We start from the raw sequence: 6827 nt of genomic DNA, 5'->3' as shown, positions 1-6827 counted from the left end.
TAGGGCACCTTCAGGCTACCTAACAGGTCAAGCAGGAATGACTAGGGCACCGCGGTTTCCCTTGTTCAGGCTACCTAAGAGGTCAAGCAGGAATGACTAGGGCACCTTCAGGCTACCTAACAGGTCCAGCAGGAATGACTAGGGCACCTTCAGGCTACCTAACAGGTCAAGCAGGAATGACTAGGGCACCTTCAGGCTACCTAACAGGTCCAGCAGGAATGACTAGGGCACCTTCAGTCTACCTAACAGGTCAAGCAGGAATGACTAGGACACCTTCAGGCTACCTAACAGGTCAAGCAGGAATGACTAGGGCACTGGGGTTTCCCTAGTTCAGGCTACCTAATAGGTCAACCAGGAATGTCAAGAATCTCCTGCATTCGAGGAAAATACAGACAGTTCAGAGCCCTAGGGACTTTGATATGAAAGTTGCAGTGGGTATTAGGGTTCAGGAAAGTGCCTCCACTCCCTTTTTCCCTTTTCTCACAGTACCTTTGAAGCAGCATGGCCGGAGGATGCGGGACAACAACGCACATCGACCTATGTGATATGTGCATACATGGCCCACTGGCAAAGGTCACACGTGTATGATAGGGACACGTTGTGATTTTCCATTTTCCCAGTGAGTGGTGTGCTTCTCTGCTTGTGAAGGCGTTGCTGTCTCAGCCTTATTCTGTGTATTGCTTTAGGCCTATGAAAAATGGCCACTGATGTAGGTGATCCTTCATGCTCTTACACCGTAACGTAATACAATAATGTTGAGGACTTCTGCAAAGTTACTACTGTTGCTTTTGCTGATACTGTTGTATGCACACTGGTGCAATGCATTGTATGCCCTCATCTTTGTCATAATTCAGGCTGTGCTCCTATAGCTTTTTTGCAAGTCTTGAGCACTGCCTGTGATACACATTTCCCTCTGTGTTTCTCAGGAGGGCTGAACTGAGATCCTGATTTCAATTGCTTAAGTTATTTTCTCTTTACCTAGTTCTCATGGCAGGCCATACATTTTTGCTGCCAATCCTTTTCCACAATTTGAGAAAAGGAGTGGGTTTCCCTACTTCAGTCTACCTAAGGTTAAGTTCAAGCAGGAATGTCAAGAATCTCCTGCATATGAGCAAAATACAGACAGTTCAGAGGACAAGGGTCTTTGATGTGAATGTTGCAATGGGCATTAGGGTTCAGGGAAGTGCCTCCTGTCCTTTTTCCCCTTTCTCACAGTACCTTTGGAGCAGCCTACCTGGAGGACACAGGACAACAATGCACATCAACCGATGTGATATATGCATATATGGCCCACTGGCAAACATCACACATGGATGATGGGGACAGGTTGTCATTTTCCATTTTCCCAGTGAGTAGTGGCCTTGTCTGTTGGTGAAGGCGTTGCTGCCTCAGCCTTCTTCTATGTATTGCTTGAACCTGTGAAAAATGGCCACAGAGGTAGGTGGCCCTTCTCCCTCTTATATTGTTCCATAGTGCTATAATGTGGAGGACTTCTGCAAAGTTGCTGCGGTTACTTTTGCTGATGCTGTTGTATCCTCATCGATATGCTGTATACCCTCATCTTGTTCATAATCCAGGGTGTTCTCTTGTATTTTATTGGTATTCTGGACACTGCCTGTGATGTGCATTTCCTTCTGTGTTTCTCAGGACGGCTCAGCTGAGGTTCTGGTTTCAACTGCTTAAGTTTCCTCTTTACCTTGTTCTCATGCCTGCCAATTATTTTGGCTGCCTGTCCCCTTTTATTTGTGATTGTAAAATTGGCAAGAGGCTTACTTAGCTTTCAAAAAGATTTGCATGGTTTGCAAAGAGGCAGAGGAAGAACTTACAAGTTTTCCAAAGTAAATATTCTAAAAAAAAGGAATTGTTAGGTCTATTCTTTTTTCACCAGGGAGATTCAAACTTTTATTTTTTATTTTACTTTGTATTTGCCCTTTCAACGTGTTGCCATGTGGTACCTGTTCCCCCAATCTGCCCTTCACAATGATGACTTCTGTGTCCTTGCCCGAGCCAGGCATGTGCAGAGAAGTTCCTCATGTGGGACTTGTGCAAACAGGACCTCAAGGACAAATAATAAGTATGAGTACTTGCCTATTTTCTAGCCTGTGTGTGCTTTTACCCATACCGGTGTTTTTATGAAGCGTTCTTTATAACCAGTTGGAGTGGGGAATCAAACCATTAGCCTTGTTTACAGATGGCTTTAATTGACATGTTGATGTCAATGGTCTGTTGACAAGTGGGGCTGTACAATTTCTCTCATATCCTCCTGTCGTTGAGTCTTAAATGATCACAGGTTTGGTTTCCTGCAGTAGACAGACATTTACTTTGTATGACTTGTTATATCCATCACCTGATAGAATTTTTGGCTATAGATGAGGACTGAGTTCCTGTCTTCTGGATATTTAGTGCACGGGCCTCTCCAAAAGGTTTGAAAGAATGTGCAGAATGTGTGCACTCCTATACAGTTTGAATCAGTTCTTCCAGATCCCTCTGGATTTGAGTTTGTCCTCTCAGCCCATTGTGCTTACTCCAGTCATGCAGTATATGGATTGCTGACAGCTGCCAGGGTGGCCACCTAACAGTTTAGATTTATGTTAGTCTTCTGAGCTTTCTTTGTACCTTTGTATTCACATGCAAACCTAGTGTGCTGCTGCTTAATTTGAGAAAAGAATAGCAGTGGGCTGTGGTCAGTGAATCCTAGTGGGATTCATGGATTTTCCCGGTCTTCCCATCAGTCAGACACGATGCCTTACAGAATGATAGAAGGGTCTGTTGTAGACTCCACTCCAGTGTCAGCTTGGACTACTACTTTTGCAGTCAACATGCTGATCTACAGGATGTGGAATATAATTTAAGCCAGAAACCAAGCACCTGTGCTTCTCTAAAGTCCAGAAGTGATGGATCTGGGCACCTGGGGTTAGAGGTAAACATAAAACTTTTTATGATTACAGATGAGTGCTCCTCACCAATGTTTTTAGATTTTAGAACTCAAGGAAAGGAGAATGCTTCTCCATGGGAAATAGATAATGCCATTACTGCTTCCATATTTTTTCTTTTTTTGCCTTGATTCTTCAATTTACATGTAGTATTTTACATTGGCAGTGTTTAAGGTTAACGTTTAGTCCATAGGTTTTTGAATTTCATCAAATCACAACAGTTCTACAGAAGCCATGCACTTCATCTGGAGGACTTTGTCTCAAGGAATGGCCCCATGACACCAGCTATTTATACATACGAACAGGAATTGACTTTGGGATTGACTTGGACTTTGGGTTGTTTTCATTGTTTATGATATGTGCTTTAGTACTTACTCAAGAGATGGTTTTAAATATTTTACATATGGGGACAGGTCAAAACATGTATGTACTGTATCTATGTCCTGGGGTGGAAGGCAGCAGTCTCAGGCTGAGGTCTTCCTGAGCCTTGGTCTGTCCAGGAAACAGCTTTTGTCTGAGACCTTTCACCACACCCTTCTGTTTCCTATGTGACTGGCCATAGCTATTTGGTTTGGTACCTTTCACCTCACACTAGTTGAGCTAGTCATGCTGTTGGGGTCTAGAGTCTGAAATTAGACTTAAGAACGAGTGACAGCCTGTTAAGTCTCGTTAATACCCTTTCACTACAGATAATGTAATTTAGAAGTCCTGCTGTTGAGGTCACCTGAATCGGCCTCATTTCTGTGTTTTCAAAGTGTGTTTCTCACTTTGGTTTCTTGCATTTTGTAAAATATTTGTGTTCTTCCAATAAAATGTTTGAGAAGATTCCACTTGTAGATTTTTATTATTCACAATGAATGCCAGTATAGCTCTGCCGTATGCATCATTGCATGAACCAGGGAAGAGCTCTGAGCTCTATAATCTGATACATTGAGGACGGGGGCTTCATGGCAAGAGTGTGAGGTCTTCTGACCACGATGGAAGTTCTCGTCTTTGTCTAGGGCAGTATTCTCCTAAAGATAGTAGGTGATCTAATACCTCCTTAGGAGAACTGATCCTTTTGACCACTTCATGAAGGACACAAACACATATCTGGAGATTGTGAGGGTGTTGGAGGAATATCCTGATACTGCCAAAGGTGAGGCAGAAGGCAAGATGACCAGTATGTCAGCAGAAGATTGTTGCAAAAAGTCATGAGGATCACAGCTGGAAACAGAAAACACACAGTTAATTCCTGGTAAACCCTGCGTTAGAATCTTGGTCTTTTGTGTCTGAGGCATCTTTCATTACACTACACCACTAGGTCTCATAAAGGCTTTGTAATAGCAGAATTAAGTTAGTTAAATGGGTAGAAGTTTTTTGGCATTGTTTGTTCTTTAAACATATCAGGCTGGGCACAGTGGCTCACGCCTGTAATACCAGCACTTTGGGAAGCCGAGGTGGGTGAATCACCTGAGGTCAGGAGTTAGAGACCAGCCTGGCCAACATAGTGAAACCCCATCTCTACTAAAAATACAAAAATTAGCTGGGCATGTGGCGGGCGCCTGTAATCCCAGCTACTCGGGAGGCTGAGGCAGAAGAATTGCTTGGACTCAGGAGGCAGAGGTTTCAGTGAGCAAAGAGAGCGCCACTGCACTCTAGCCTGAGTGACAGAGCAAGACTCCGTCTCAAAAAATAAAAAATAAAAAAAAATAAATATATCAGTACAGTTTCTATTGCTTGTATAAAATTTCCAATTAACTAAAATTACCTACCCTCTGTGCAGCTTACCTTGATTTAAACACTTCATCAAATAACCTTATCGTTGTGATCATTAAAATCTGTACCCTTTCCTATCAAAACAAGAAGAAAAGAAACTGCCCCCACAGAAAAGGAGAACAAGACCATTGCAAACAGTCTGTCCTGCCTATAGATGTGCCACACTGGGTGGTTGGGCACAGCTGTCTTCCTGGGATTTCATAGTGATCTTAAACAGCAGGTTTCAGAAACTCTGTTTTTTCCATTCAGTGCAGAGGGGCCCAGGCTGCAGTGTCTCACCTCCTGTTTGGGGGTTTTACTAGTATGCTAAGCTCAAATCACTTCTTCTCCAATTGCAGCTGAAACTTGATTGATATGCCTTTTATTACCCTCTCTTGTGTTACAGAATGAGTCTCACATTAGGCTGTGAACCACTCCCAGCTAGCTACTCTTGCCCATGCCTCCAAATGTGTGCCGCTCTTCCCAGAGATTCTCTGAAATGTTGTTCTGGGCACTGGGGAGTTTGAAAGGGACTGAAGGATTAGGGGACAGATGGCCAGTGACATTCAAGTTATTACCATCAACCAAATTCCCTTCTAGCACTGTCTCAGCCTATGGTGGCCACAGTCTTTGAAAGCTTGTGATGGGCATCCAGTAATGAATCTTGCTCTGTTACCAGGCTGGAGTGCAGTGGTGCAATAATAGCTCACTGCAGCCTCCAACTCCCGGGGTCAAGTGATTCTCTTGCCTCAGCCTCTCGGTTAGCTGGAACTACAAGCATGCACTACCACGCCCAGCTGATTTTTTTCTTTTTTGTAGAGATGGGGGTCTTGCTATATTGCCCAGGCTGAACTCAAACCCCTGGCTTCAAGCAATCCTCCTGCCTTAGCCTCCCAAAGTGCTGAGATTACAGGTGCGAGCCACTGCCACTCAGCCCAGATAAGGCTTTCAATGCCCAGTTGCACTGGCCCCCAGACAGTGGAGGGTCATTGGCCAAGTACATGTCGTCTTCCCTCATTTTTTCATTGTACGAGGGAATGTGTGAGTTAAGATGAACATTGTCTCAGAAAGCCAGGGACACACTGAGACAGGAATTGCTGCTGCTGGAGGTTCCCTGAGCTATCACTATCCATAGACTAGGGAGTATCTAAGGCTGGTTCACCCTGCCATCCTAACTCCCCAGAGAAACTGTAAGTGATGATGAGGAGCCTAGATGGAGAGGGGCAATGTCTGGGAAAAGAGACATTATATGAGGGCAAGATGTGGTAAATGCCCTTAAGGAAGAAATAGAACCTACAGGGTAAGAAACTAAAGAAAAATTTGGTGAGATTCGGGGGATGCTTCTCACATGTATTTTTAACTGAGGATTAGTAATATAATAAAATAAATACATAAATAAACAGCAAAATCACAAATCATCAAGTTTCCTAGTGTAATAGCTACAACAGCCCAGTTACTATCTCTGACAGACCCTGTGCTGAGCATTAGTCTGTATCATCTTTCTTCATGCTTATAGTAATCTGGGCAGCCAGGCCCTATATGTATGTCTCAGAGAAGTCAAGTCACTTGCTCAAGGACATACTGTTAGTAAGCTGCAGAGGCAGGATTAAAGCCCAGGCATGTGTGATTCTATACCTTGTTTGATCTTAACCCTACAGCACCCTAGAATGGACAAGGGCTGGTAAACAGATATTCATTAAAGAAAATTTGAAAACAGATTTTTAGAAAAAAATAGCATTATTCTTACCATATAAACTGAAAGTTTTTATCTTGTTTTATTGTCATCTAGTCCTTCTTTTCCATATATATTTATAACTCTATTGTGTTTGCAATTGATTTTCCATTGCTTTGACTTAATTTATATGCATTACCTTATTACTTCATTTTTTTGTAACCTATGTTTTCATTTGTTTTTTAAAACAACTGTGTTCCTTTTTATTACAAAACTGTTCTCTATCTTATTGCAAAGGACTTGTCAATTCATAATGGCACAAAGGAGAGAATAACAAGTTAACTATGCAGTAATGTCACTCATCAGAGATAATTGCTTCAATTTTTTTCTTTTAGTTACAAAGACACAATGAGCAGAGGCGTAAGCAGCAGTTATTCCAGTCGGGGTTGGGTGCATCTGTGGAAAGGTGTGCCAAACGGACCCGT

Source organism: Theropithecus gelada, chromosome X (genome assembly GCF_003255815.1).
Source record: "Theropithecus gelada isolate Dixy chromosome X, Tgel_1.0, whole genome shotgun sequence".
Classification (NCBI taxonomy): domain Eukaryota; kingdom Metazoa; phylum Chordata; class Mammalia; order Primates; family Cercopithecidae; genus Theropithecus; species Theropithecus gelada.
The sequence above is the reverse complement of the archived record's forward strand: the minus strand, read 5'-3'. Positions refer to the sequence as shown.